The sequence below is a fragment of the Podarcis bocagei genome, assembly GCF_964188305.1.
Source record: "Podarcis bocagei genome assembly, chromosome: 12".
In the NCBI taxonomy this organism is placed as follows: Eukaryota; Metazoa; Chordata; class Lepidosauria; order Squamata; family Lacertidae; genus Podarcis; species Podarcis bocagei.
Window position 1 is genome coordinate 44,761,832 of NC_138137.1, and position 12,851 is coordinate 44,774,682.

The 12,851-nt window shown below is 43.8% G+C and overlaps 3 long non-coding RNA genes across 8 annotated transcripts; 2 read left to right on the top strand and 1 right to left on the bottom strand.

The window, feature by feature from the left end:
* Positions 1-678: 678 nt before the first annotated feature.
* On the bottom strand, positions 679-7,473 carry LOC308569738. 6 transcript variants are annotated; one of them, XR_014000775.1, is made up of 7 exons: positions 6,585-6,690; positions 5,088-5,214; positions 4,704-4,792; positions 4,021-4,096; positions 2,780-2,842; positions 2,004-2,687; positions 679-970 (listed from the first exon to the last, which is right to left on the bottom strand). It is a non-coding gene; the product is annotated as an uncharacterized lncRNA (long non-coding RNA). The 6 variants fall into 6 exon arrangements; XR_014000778.1 differs by having other exon boundaries at positions 3,407-4,096; XR_014000774.1 differs by lacking the exon at positions 2,004-2,687 and having other exon boundaries at positions 6,585-7,473.
* On the top strand, positions 4,093-6,566 carry LOC308569760. Its single transcript, XR_014000820.1, has 3 exons — positions 4,093-4,237; positions 4,501-4,526; positions 6,204-6,566. It is a non-coding gene; the product is annotated as an uncharacterized lncRNA (long non-coding RNA).
* LOC308569765 lies at positions 6,869-7,734 on the top strand. The gene is made up of 2 exons (XR_014000826.1): positions 6,869-6,960; positions 7,470-7,734. It is a non-coding gene; the product is annotated as an uncharacterized lncRNA (long non-coding RNA).
* Positions 7,735-12,851: the final 5,117 nt, after the last annotated feature.

A 12,851-nucleotide genomic window follows, 5' to 3' on the forward strand; every position in this document is an offset into this window, starting at 1 on the left:
CATGTAGGGTGAGGGAGACTCCATTCTGAAGCTAATGTTTCTGGACGCAAGAGACTATTGTTGCCATTGCTTGCTGTCCACTGCACCTCAGTAAGTTGTTTTTACATATAAGAACACAAAACAAGCATACTGAGTTTCATCTGACATATGTTGGAGGGTATGGGTGAAGGGAGCGCTGAAAGAGTAACTACTACTCTGAGATAGAGAATTTGGAAGCCTTGCTGCAGACAGTTTAGATATACAATTGAAGTTTTACCCTATTATTTTATTATTTTATTTAGAGTAAATTCTGTTTGGCTTGTTGCAAGGAAGCCATTTCTGACAACCTTTTTATTACCTTGGACCTAAATAAATAGAGCTGTTAAAATAGCTTCCAGATGACCGTTTCCCTTTTACTACTACTAATAACATTATGTCACTTTTTTTTCTTTTGCTTTGCTTTAATAAGCTTCACACTCTTTTTCCTTTCCAGTACTCTTATGTATGTTTATCTTGAAGCCTGAAGTCTGTTTTTCCTATCCTGTAAAATAATGTGAAATGGACAGCTTCTTTTCGGATAGCAAAGCTTAATGGCGATGAGACATTCTGGAATATTTGTGTCTTGTATTATTCTAACCTCTTGCATAGATTTGGACCAAGGCATTCACAGATCCCGCCCACCCACCCCCCTCTGTGCCCCGGCCGCCATCCCACAATGTTCATAAATGAGGTCTGTATCTTGGCCTGAAAACTGTTACCAATCCTGTTCCAGTTAAGAGAGATTTGGCAGCAGATTTCATGTTGATGCTCCTAAAGCTTTCGACCGCTCCGCTGATGTTCACTCCACAGTCTCCCTCCGTTATACAACCCTCCTAAGGCAGCCGCACTGCAAACGAAAAGCAGATGTGGCGTATCTTCCTCTTGGAGCTGCAGTGGAGGCCTCTGGCCGGGCAGCTGGAGTGTCCTTGCTCAGAGAGAAATGCTGATCCACCTGCAAATAATAAGGGTTAATTGTGAGGTTAATGCAATGCAGCGTTCCCGCTGTACGAAATAGCTGAGGGTTACGGTGCAGCGAAAACATTCACACATGCAACTAATTTGGCACATATCCAGACAAAGGAAACCTTTAATAAAGGGAACCATAGAGCATGTAATTGCATGTGTGGTTGGAAAGCTTCTAATTATGTTTTGCTAAAGAAGGTTCCTCCTGTTTGCATGGGGTTGTGTGTGCTCTCCAGTAAACAGAGAAATGGTGTACTATGAACTGGAATGACTGCCTGCTGTCATGGCATGTTCTTCTCATTCTGATTATTATTATAGGCGGTGACCATTTTGCGCATCACCAGAGTGCACTTAAGGGCACCCTGCTCTGCCCCATTCCATTCTGCCCTCTTCTGGGTCCAAAAGGACCCACATATTGGCAATTGTGCTTCAATTGGACACACTTCAAATGGTTGCCCCCTGTATTGTTGTTGTTGGTTTGTTTATTTACTAAATTTGTATACTGCCCTTTATCCAAAGATCCAGTAATTTTTTTCTGGGGGTACACAGGGGTATGCATACCCCTAAACATTTTGTGAATCTAACGGGAGAAGAAACTATTTTTTTAAAAAAAAGTTTCTTCTCTAACATGGTGAATCGTCAGTTCCGTTGGTAACCCCAATGGCGGCCTCATTTCCTGTCACGATGTTTCCTGAGTCTCAGACGGAAGCAAACATTTAATATGTGAAGTAGGAGTTGGAATCTAGCATGGTGATTGGTCAGTTTCATTGTTACCACCTCCGATGGCGGCTTCATTTCCTTTCCTGGTATAATGCATGTTCTTTGTCCTTTTGTCCATTTACTGTATTTATTTTTCCTGATTTGAACTATAAAATGGTGATTTTCTTGAGTCAAAATGAGAGTACCCCTAAACATTTTTTTAAGAAGAAAAAAAAGCACTGCAAAGATCTCAGAGTGATTCACAACACAAAAATACAAAACAAGAACACAAAATACATCATAAAAATGTTCTAATAACTCACCTCACACAAACACATAGCCTAAAGATATGTAAGAAAGGTGCCAGGCAAGCTTCCTTGAGGAGAGCATTCCAAAAATGGGGAGCAACTGCAGAAAAGCCCGTTCTAATGTTGCCACCCTCTAGACCTCTGGAGGAGACACACAAAGAAGGGCCTCAGATGATGAATGCAGGTTCCTGGTCACTTCATATGAGGAGACCCGGTCCTTGAGGTATTGTGGCCCTGGTGATACCCCATATAATGAGGGTCAGCTGGAACTGCCCCATCATTCAGTATTATTGATCTACAATGTGCAACACGGGGGGAATGAATGAGACAGGGCAAAGTGACTACTTTGGGGGGTCTGAAGACACCAAGGTGTCTGATTCTAAGGCAGCAAGAAATCTCACTGATTCTCCCAAGATGAATCATGGTTGTTAAATCTGATACTTGTAAAATACTGCTGAACTGGGAACACAAGGATGAGATACTTCTATGGGAAGTTGTTAAAAAATGGAATAAAATCAGAGTGCCGTGAAGAGATGAATTGCCATCCTGATATTAAATGCAGGTGCAAATAGTATAGAGTAAGAGGGGATGGAGAAGGGAAAGGAGATTGTTAGCCGCTTTGAGATTCCTTAGGGTAGTGATAAAGCGGGATATCAAATCCAAACTCTTCTTCTTCTTCTTGATTGGAATCTAGTTGAACTGAGAAATAAGAGAGATTGTCTCAAATGTTTTAAAATCTAAAAAAAAAATAAAATATGTAAAGGCAGGATGCCCTTCATGAAAGGACTTACCATTTTGCATCTCCCCTGCTCCAAAGTAACCAAATATTTTACTCTCATTGGGGGCAAATAGTCCTACAAAAGAAGAGGAGGGAATATTCTGCCCAGTGCTCATTTATTTTATTTTATTTTATTCAATTCTCCAGTTTGTAGACTGTCCTTTGCTACATCAACGGGGATCCCGGGGAGGCTTCGAACAATGCAGAAAATGCATTAATATATTGGCCAGCTTAATTAATAAAAAAGAAAAACAAGCAATAGTGCAACATCATGAGAATAACACAACCAAATAATGGTTAATATTTTTGCTCCAAGAGGCTGGGAGAATAGAATTGTTATTAGTTGTTGGTAATCCGTGAGGATCTCTATCATCTGGCCTTCCAAGGGAAAGGCATAGCAGAGTGACCTGATATTGTCATTCCTTGTGGTTCCTCCCTCCCTCCTCCCTCCATTTCACACACTGTAGCCACAGAAACAAATTTTTAAATTGTTGATAATTTATTGGAGGTGAGTTGTGCTTTTATGATGCATATTTCTCCAAAGAACAACCAGCCTCTTTAAATCGATGGAGGACAACAACAAGCAGCTATGGAGTAAACAGAAATAAGAAACTGTGTTACTGTATAAACTAGGTCTCACCATTTGTCCATCAAGCCTAGGGCTGTCTGCTCTGACTGGCAACAGATCTTCAGAGTTTTGGACAGTGCAATGCATCCATCAGTGGGCACCCAATCCTTTTCTTTAACTCTCTGCATGCCTTCAAGTCAACTGCTCTATCACTAAGCCATGGCCCCTGTGGCGTTCGTACGGAGCCCCCAGTCGTCTCACGGACTATTGACCCATACACCACTAATCTGCTGCCACCAACCAGGTCCTCTCTGGTAATTCACTTAGTCTCAGTCAGATTCTTAAGTTAACAAAGAAGAGTGTAGTTTATTGCAAACACAAATAAACTTTAACTGCATTCAAAATGTTGTTACTCTTTACCTTCTTAGTCTTATTTTATCCTGTCTCTAACTCTTCTACCTCCCCTCACACAAGAACCAACTGCGCTAACTGTCTATTTCCAACTGTCTGCCAACAGCTTTCCCAACTACCTTTCCCAACCAAGCAACTAACTAAAACCAACCTCGGGCTAAGCCCTTTTATAAACAGGTAGGCTCCGCCTCTGGCTTTTCTATTGGTCTACCTATTAACTCTTTCTCTCCCACTGTACAGACATTTTCAAAAGAATGGGCAAATGCCACAGCCACCTTAAAGAAGTCGGTGTAGCAGGTGGTGAATCCTTCCACAGTGTGCCATAGTTGGTTGGATGGTGCTTGCAAAGTCCTTGAAAACAGAATAAAGGTTACAATATCTTTATTTTTATCTGTAAAATGTTGGAAGGCAGAATGTCAGGTGGGTTTTTTCTGTCTACAGGGAATCAATTCCACACTCATTTGTCTGCCATGGAATGTCTGTGATTAACAGGTGATTTGTTTCTCAAAGCTCTTGCACACTTACTGTTAACCCCCACAATTCAGTCACAACCATTTCTAAATGATGCCTTTGCCAAGTAATGTTATTCATGCATTCTGCTGTTTGTGATCTTCCTCTTACTCTCACGGCAAACTTCCCTTTTTTGGGGAAAAAAATCTTCCTCAAGTAAATTCAGATATTTTGGATGAAGGGTGGGAAATGTTACTTAATACAAGCTAAAAATGACTGTAACATATTTATCCCTACACATCCAGGAATGAGAACAGTGCAGAACATCAAAGTAAGTGGCAGTTAAGTCTGTTTCTTACAGCTGCATTTAGTGGATATACTCCTGATAGTTTGAGGCCATTTGCCATTTCCATTTTTCATTACCAACGTCAAACAGTTTACAGAGAGACAAGCTAAATTAAAACAGAAGACAAAAAGAAAAAGCTATCAGTTCCTTCAAGAAGTTTACATTTTGTGTGAGGGAAGGTTGTCCTTGATGATCAACGGCTTCATGAAGGCCTTTGGGACATCTAAAAGCCACCCAGTGATGTCTTCTCCCTGTCAGGAGATTTAATACGGTAATAATAATGTGGGAATGTTAAGGAAAGTAGGAGAGGATATACTGTTTTGATATTATCCCTCCTCACTCACGCTAGTGAGTAAACAGCACAGCACATTCCCTTTGCAACTTATTGGAAGCAAATAGATGATTCATTAGAATCCTTTAATTAAGCAATCCTGTCTGGCTTGCCCAGTCTGGATTGTTCCTGGTAAGTTTCCCCTTTATTTCCCTCTTAAAATAATAAAAACACAACACAGTCTTCATTAAAAGTAAGAATAAAGTTTTACTCACATTCAGTTCACAGCAGTAATCTGAAGGCAGGCTTTATCCTGTGGTTACAGTCAAAAGAAGTCTGAGCTACATCTCAGACTTTCTGCTTGTGGGCTCCATCTTATGTGACGGTTGAGCCATGAGCTGGCTAAGAGCCAGGAGAGTTCAAGGGAAAGAGTAAGAGAGTAAGTGTTGCGTGGCCAGCCCTTTTATATGGTCAGCTAGGGTCATGCCCATCTACCTGGTCACACACAGGGGGAGAAAGCTCCAGAGCAGGTATGACAGGAAGTCCCCTCTGTCTGGAGCCACATTCCCCTGTGTGTCCATTCTAGGCAACCAGAAAATGTTGTACTTGACTGCTCTAGTAATAATACATCCCACAAAAAATACCCCAAACTCCCCATCTTGATCCTACAAGATTCTGTTTTGGTATTACGGTTACAAAGCGCCCTTGCAACTGTACAAATAGTTGATAGATATTCTGTTCCCTCATCCCTCCATCTTCATCTGGGCAGGGAAGAATCCCAGTGATTGATGAAGGGAGATGGTATTTTAACCAAGCTGTGATGGATGCCGCTGGGGTGAAAGGGTGAGAGCTATTAATAAACAGAGTCTGAAAACCTTTTAACGCCATCATTCACATTCACACGTCTTTAACCTCGGCCACCTTGAGATCCAGCATGGACTTATTGCAAGGGAATAAAATGTATATATATTCATGCTCGTTAAGATATTTAATTTGCCCTGCCGAATGGATGAGGTGCTGGTGGCACTGCCGTTTAGCATCTCCCTTGAATGCAGAAAGGTAGCAGATTTATTTCAATCCCATTGGGTGCTGACATTTTAACCCAGTTATCTGTGATTTATTCAGTCCCTGACAGCGCCAAAAGAATGATGTGTTTTGCCCGAAGGCTCTGTGGGTGAGGCAGCTTGACACATGCCTTTTCTTTCTCTAAAAAGGGGTGATCTCCTCAGCTGTTCTGAGGGTCCCAGCACTACAGTGGGCAGAGAGATTGTTTCTGAAATACTGTCTTCAGCTATTTAGTATGGGCATGCGGCGAGGGAGAAAGTGGAGGTGGAAGAAAGTGAAATGCTGATTAACCCCCCCTCATGCCGCCATTTTTGTGTTTGTGCCAGCTTCCCCTCAAGTTTCTCCAGTTATCAAATTCTACAGGTCATTTGGCATAAGAACCCAAAAATGGGCATTATCAGGAGCAATGCTGAAATTCTTCCAGACCATAGGAAGTTGTCTTATACCAAGCCAGAACACTGGTTCATCGAGTTCAGGACTGCCCATGCTGACTAGCTGAGCCTCTCCAGGGTTTCAGACAAAGAGTCTTTTCCAGTTCTCCATAGAGATGCTAAGGACTGAAGCTGGGGTTTTCTGCACACCAAGCAGAGGCTGCACTGCTGAGCAACAACTCTTCCTAAAAGCCTACGTGGCACCAGCCTCCTTCAAGCCATTACTGCCATGAATGGGACCAGCATGGTGGAGGGGGCTTATGCCTTTTGCCTTACCTATAGAATTTCACAGTCCTCCAACTGCTGCCATTTTGGGACATAGAATCTGAAGCGGACTGTACTGTTCTGCTGTTTATGTGCATACTGTAGGCATATCAGAGGGCAATTATATATAGGTAACTATAATAGAGGAATTAAGGTAAATGTGGGGGAGGGAGAGGGAGGGAGCTTGGAATGTTGGTAGTGAGTGACGATTGGATGAGAATTTGAAAGGGCTGTTTGAATGATGCTGGAGACAGTTGGCAGAATTCAGTTTGGAGTGGTTGATAGTGGAGTTTGGGAGTGGGTGTGAGTTGGTGTGAGAGTTGCTGGTACGTGTGGCAAGAGGGGTAGTTTCTTAAATTGGATCATTCTTGCTTCTTTTGTAGGGCTGGTGAGTGTGGGTCTCACCCCCTAGGCCAAGTGGAAAGGGCCTTGCAGGGAGCGGCCTTCACGCCTCATGTTGATCCTCCTTTCTGGCTTCCACCAAGCACTTCCATAAGGCTGATATCAGGGGCATCAAATGAGATCAGCAGTTCCTCTGCATCTGCCTTTGCATCTACCTTCTCTTGGAGAGCCAGTGTGGTGTAATAGTTAAGAGTGGTAGACTCATAATCTGGTGAACTGGGTTCGTGTCTCCGCTCCTCCACATGCAGCTGCTGGGTGACCTTGGGCTAGTCACACTTCTCTGAAGTCTCTCAGCCTCACTCACCTGTTGTGAGGGAGGAAGGGAAAGGAGAATGTTAGCCGCTTTGAGACTCCTTCGGGTAGTGATAAAGCGGGATATCAAATCCAAACTCTTCTTCATCATCATCTGCACGTCATGTCAGAGCACAGTACTCTGGATGTTCCTTGCCTCTCGTTCTTCCACATAGCCAAGTTTCGCTTTCTTCTTCCATTTAGTCTGTGGTTCAGCCTTCTCATCTCTCATGCACGCTTGCGCCAGTCTGGAGATCCTCTGCCTGGCAGAGTCTACTAGAGCTATAATCCCATGTAACGTGTCTTCAGCTTGGCAAAGGGAATTTCGTCGTACCTGCTTTTGCTCTGTATCTTTATGCTCCAAAAGCTTCTTCAGGGTAGCTCTTAAGTGCATTGTCAGCTGTTTGTACACTGAGTAATTATAAAACCCTTATTATTTCTGTTTTGAATAAATAATTGTATTGCACCACTACATGCTCCTTATTGGGTTATGTTAGGAGCGGAGTATTCAGGTACATAGATCAGTGGGGCAGCAGAAATGAGGGGGAATTATATGGAAGACCCATTTTTAAAACCCCAGTTCTGAGCTGTACATATTATAAAGAATAACAAGATTACACAGGGGTGTTTTGGGTAATGTCAGAAATCATACAGCTGGGGTGGTGGTGACAGCCTCCAGATATTATGTCCTATCCAACATGGTGATGGTGGAAGGGGCCTATGCAACTTTTAGGGCAAACTTGCACCACAGCTACAATAATTTATGAATTGATTTATGGACTTATTTAAATGTGTAGCCTGTCTTCCAGAAATGCTGGTTGCTGGTAACACTCCCCCCCCCCAAAAAACAGCACCCCTCCCTCTCCAAACAATATCATATAAACCGGAAATGAAATAATGTGCGCTCACTTTCCACACGTTTAAGCCTGGAGCTCTGCTGTTGGCCGCACAAAAAGAACATGACGTCTAGAAAAATGTTGCAATTCAGTCTCCCATAAACTTCTACGTCTTGTGATTGATTATGCAGAGTGGGGCTTATCTGTCCCTCCACCCCAATATTCTATTCATGCTGGCATCTCTGCCCCCAATACTAACTGCTTCTTTCCCTTTAGACATTTGTAACACCACAGGGAGTCCATAGCCAGTGGCTTCCAGTGAAACAGCCCCTTGTTGTCCACCTTGAGGGGGAAAGGTGTAATGAACACCGCTTTATAAAGACATTTGTTTAGAAATAGAAACTGGTTTGCTTAAGCCCTGTGGTTCTCTTCATTACTTTCATGGGTGGTCTTGAAAAAAGCTTTGCTGGCTAAGACATCCCCGAATGGCAAACACAAGCAAAGTGAGGGGAATATCTATAATCTGACAGCATCACCAAGGCACAGCCAATGGGTTCTGTTGGGCATCTTCATCCCCAACCTCAGTCTACCAACTTCCACTGCCTCCCACCAATTCATCCATTTACCTTGTGCCTGGAAGGCGATCTCGGCCATCTTCTGAACACAATCCCCAGGCACACGGTATCTGAAGGGTGACTTACGCCATCCTTTGAATGCACCAGTCAGATACACACACCATTCACCTTGACTCCATTTGAAACCTTCATTCAGACAGACACATTCACTCATCAGCCACTCTCTGTTCATTCACATAACATAATCCAGTTTCAGTCTACAAATATCCACACAGCTTCTGTCGATGGGCTTCCGAAAGTGAATTTCAACCAGCTTGCATCCACAAACACTAGCCTGCTGTAGTCTTGCATTTCCACCAGCTTCTGAATATGAACTCCACCAGCTTCCACCCACCACCATTTGCCAGCTTCTGTCTGGTCCAGTACCAGAAAGCAGCCGACTTTGGATATCAGCTGCCTTCAAGTCACAATCCCACGCAGCAAGTGAACTTGCCTTCTCATTGCTCCACAGCATCCCATTACCAGATAATCGGGCTTATTTGTTGCTCAGCACACCTCCATGCTGAAGTAGATCACCCAGTGTTGAATGCCACAGCTGTTGCCCACAGTTGTGTTCGCCTTGAGGAGGGAAAAGCCTTTCGCTTTGGAATTCCACTTGGCCTACCTTTATATCCACCCAACTGTCATGTGCTTTTGTGACATCACAGGCAGTCAACAGACAATGGCAACAGCTGGGGAGACATCATCATAGCCTCCTCAGCCCTCAGAACACTGGGCTCCTTTGCTTGTTTATTATTTAAAAAGACATATAGGTTTCAAAAAAAAAGACCAAAAAAAGACATATAGGCTACTACTTATTTGTACCAGAGAAGGGCATATCATAACGGGGGGGGGGGGGAATTTTTCAATCCAATGGCAAGAAGCTTTACGTACACAGTTAAAGGAAACACCCCAAAGCAGGCAAAAACACCCAAGAAGTATGTGAGGTATGCCTGGGGAGGGCCTGGGGAGAGTCTTGAGGGCCAGATAGAGTGTCCTGAAGGGCCACATTTGGTCCACAACTCAGTGGTTTCCTACTCCAGTCTTAAATGATAAAAAACCAAAGGGGTTTCTGTCCTTATGTGTTCTTAGAGTAGACCTATGAAATCAATCAGTCCACTGATTCCAGCAATATCTATAGGCTTACTCAGAGTATGGTGTGCTGCAGGAGCACTGCTGGAGCCAATCTTGCTGTCCTGCCAGTGTGACTAAACTACAGTGACCTCCTGCCACCTTGACACTCTCCCTGCTGGGCAGAGACCAGGCTAACATTGCAGCTCTGCCCCAGCCAAATGAGCTGCTTCTGGTGAAATGTGTGATTAGATTAGTGAATATTTTATTTTATTTTTAAAAATGCAACCACTTTGGGGGCTGAGGGAAACCATACTGAGACTACAGCTGGCATAGGCAACCTCGGCCCTCCAGATGTTTGGGGACTACAACTCCCATGATCCCTAGCTAACAGGACCCAGTGGTCAAGGATGATGGGAATTGTAGTCCCAAAACATCTGGAGGGCCGAGGTTGCCTATGCCTGGAGTATAGTATGGGATGGGTTGAGGGTTATCCCACCTCCTCTATTTTCCCAACAAAAAAATCCCCCTGAAACTGCTGTTTGTCTCAGCATATAAGCTGTCAACAGAAAAACAAACAAATCTGGCACTCTAAGCTGGGACAAGTCAACAACCTTTCAACCATTCAAATCAGTGAGAAATGTCCCAATATCTTCCTAGAATGAGGATTCTGTTCAGGAATGGGCTGGTCTCTTAAAATCCAATTTTTACTGCTGGTGTGTGGACATTCTGTTTGGCTTTCCAGTGTACTGCCTTTCCCTCTAAACTTCATTATTAGCATTCTTCCTAAATTAGTAGCTACTCTGGACTGAGAGTATCAGAGATGTCCTCCTATTTAATTTGCCCCTGGCATCTGAAATCCAAACAGCAAAAGTGGCAGTGTCTATTCCAGAATCCACTTTCACTTGTTCAGCAGTTTCCTTTCTTCGGCAAAGAGCACACTTCATGCTTTCTTGGGAATTCATTAAGGATTAGTTCAGATTGGCTAAGAGGGGAGGCTACTGGAGACACCATCCTGTTCCAATTTTCCATTTCACCACCACAGCTGTATTTTCTACCTTTGGTAATTATATGCATCCCTATAACTCGTAAAAGCATATTTGCAAAAATTTGGTCTGCAGCCTTTTATACGTTTCCAAGTTCACTTTTGACTGTGATGGGAAGAGACGTTGCTCTAAATGCTTAAAATGAAGCAAGATCCCCCCTCCCCTTTAAGCCAATTCATTTATGTTGTGAATAGGAACCTTTGTTGAAATCAGACATATTAGGATGTCAGTCGCATAATGAATCGCTGCATTTCAATCCCCCACATGAAAGCAACTTCTTTCCAGTTTCCTCGTTTCACATGTACGCATGTAGGATTTATATGCAGATCTTTTGGCACACTCAGTCATTCATGGGTCTCTTCTAGGAATATCTGTGGCAATTTGACTCATCCCAGAACTGGAACATAGAGACTTTCTAACTCAGGGGTCAGCAAACTTACCGCGCCTCGGGCCGGTGTCTCCAGCGCCGATCATGCGGCAGGCCAGAGGGCAGAGGAGCGTGTGCCCATACGCGTGCACATATGATACTTCCGGTGCACTTCTGGGTTGGAGGAGCACCGGAAATAGCTTGTGCACATGTGCCTCCTCCGACCCGGATGTGCACCGGAAATAATGCTTGCACATGTGCAAATAATGCTTGTGCATGCGCATGCGCATGCACACAAGCTATTTCTAGTGCTCCTCCAACCCGGACGTGGGCAGCCACACAGCGCTGCACCAGTAAGAACAGGCAGCGGGTGGCGGGGCTTGCTGCGAGCCGGATAAATGAGTCCCTTGGGCCTTATCCGGCCTGCGGGCCTTAGTTTGGGAACCCCTGCTCTAACTCTATCCTTTCCCTGATCTAGTATTTACTTCCTTTTCAGTGCCTGTATTATCACCTCCCCTTTTATAAAGTCAGGCATTTATTCATGCATCACTGGAGGATTGTGGGTGCTCAATGATGTTGAAGGTCAGCCATACGCAGACGGCAGCTGAGCCAAGAACAGGGGGCATTCCCCCCTCAGGAATAATCTGTGTGGGTCTGCAATTGTGGTGGTGGGTGGGGCCAAATCTTGAAGTGGGTGTAGCTGCCACCTTTTGGTTACATCAATTTATCTCTCTTTTTCACCTCTGTTCACTCTAACACACTTTCTGCTACCCTCTTCCTCCCCTTTATTCCCTCCTTGCAACCCATGTGAAATTAGGCTAAGGGCTATGTGGAACTAGGCTGAGCTCCACCGGATCACAGCTTCTGACCTGAGCTCTAGCTGATCCATCAATTTTTGTCCATTTCAGTCAATCCATCCCCCTTATCTCACCCTGTACATGGATTTTGATGAAACAGTATGGAAAGCAATCACGAGCCTAAGTGTTAATTAAGATTCAACTTATGCAGTGTTTGTGCACATGCAGTTTTGCACACTGGAGAAACACCTCTTAAAAGACTCTCAATGTAGCTGTATGTGGACATTAACTCCAAGATTAGTGGTTTGTTTGTTTTTTAGTATTGTTTTAATCAATGCATACTGTAAATGGACACTGGTAAGGAGTTGGGTACGGAGGGGAGAAAAGACATAAACTGGAGGAACTGAAAGCTCAGGCTCAGGCAAATGTTTACAAGAACAGTGTTCTGCACAAACTTGAGAATAAAAAGTGTAACAATAGGGGATAGCACAAGCATTGTACGTTGGTGACAAAATTAATCCCTGGAGAAATTTGAATGAGAACTATTTCAGGACCATTTCTACTTGGATGGAAATCACTGGTCTCCAGTAGATCCTAAATGCTAATTGTGAAGTCCTTTTCTGACTGTGGATCCTTATGTAGCCAAATCGGCTCTCTCAATCCCTAAGAAGGAAGAATCAGTAGGCTCGGGGGACCATACGTTTTGCAGAAATATAAAAAGCATTAGGGAAAACCCTAATGGTTGTCCACCCCTAAAAGCATCCAATGAGGACTGAGCGTGCTCAGAGGCCATGGATTGCTGCCTAACTGCTGGGATGGGGCACACAAAACCAGTGGGGAAGGAATGATGGAACG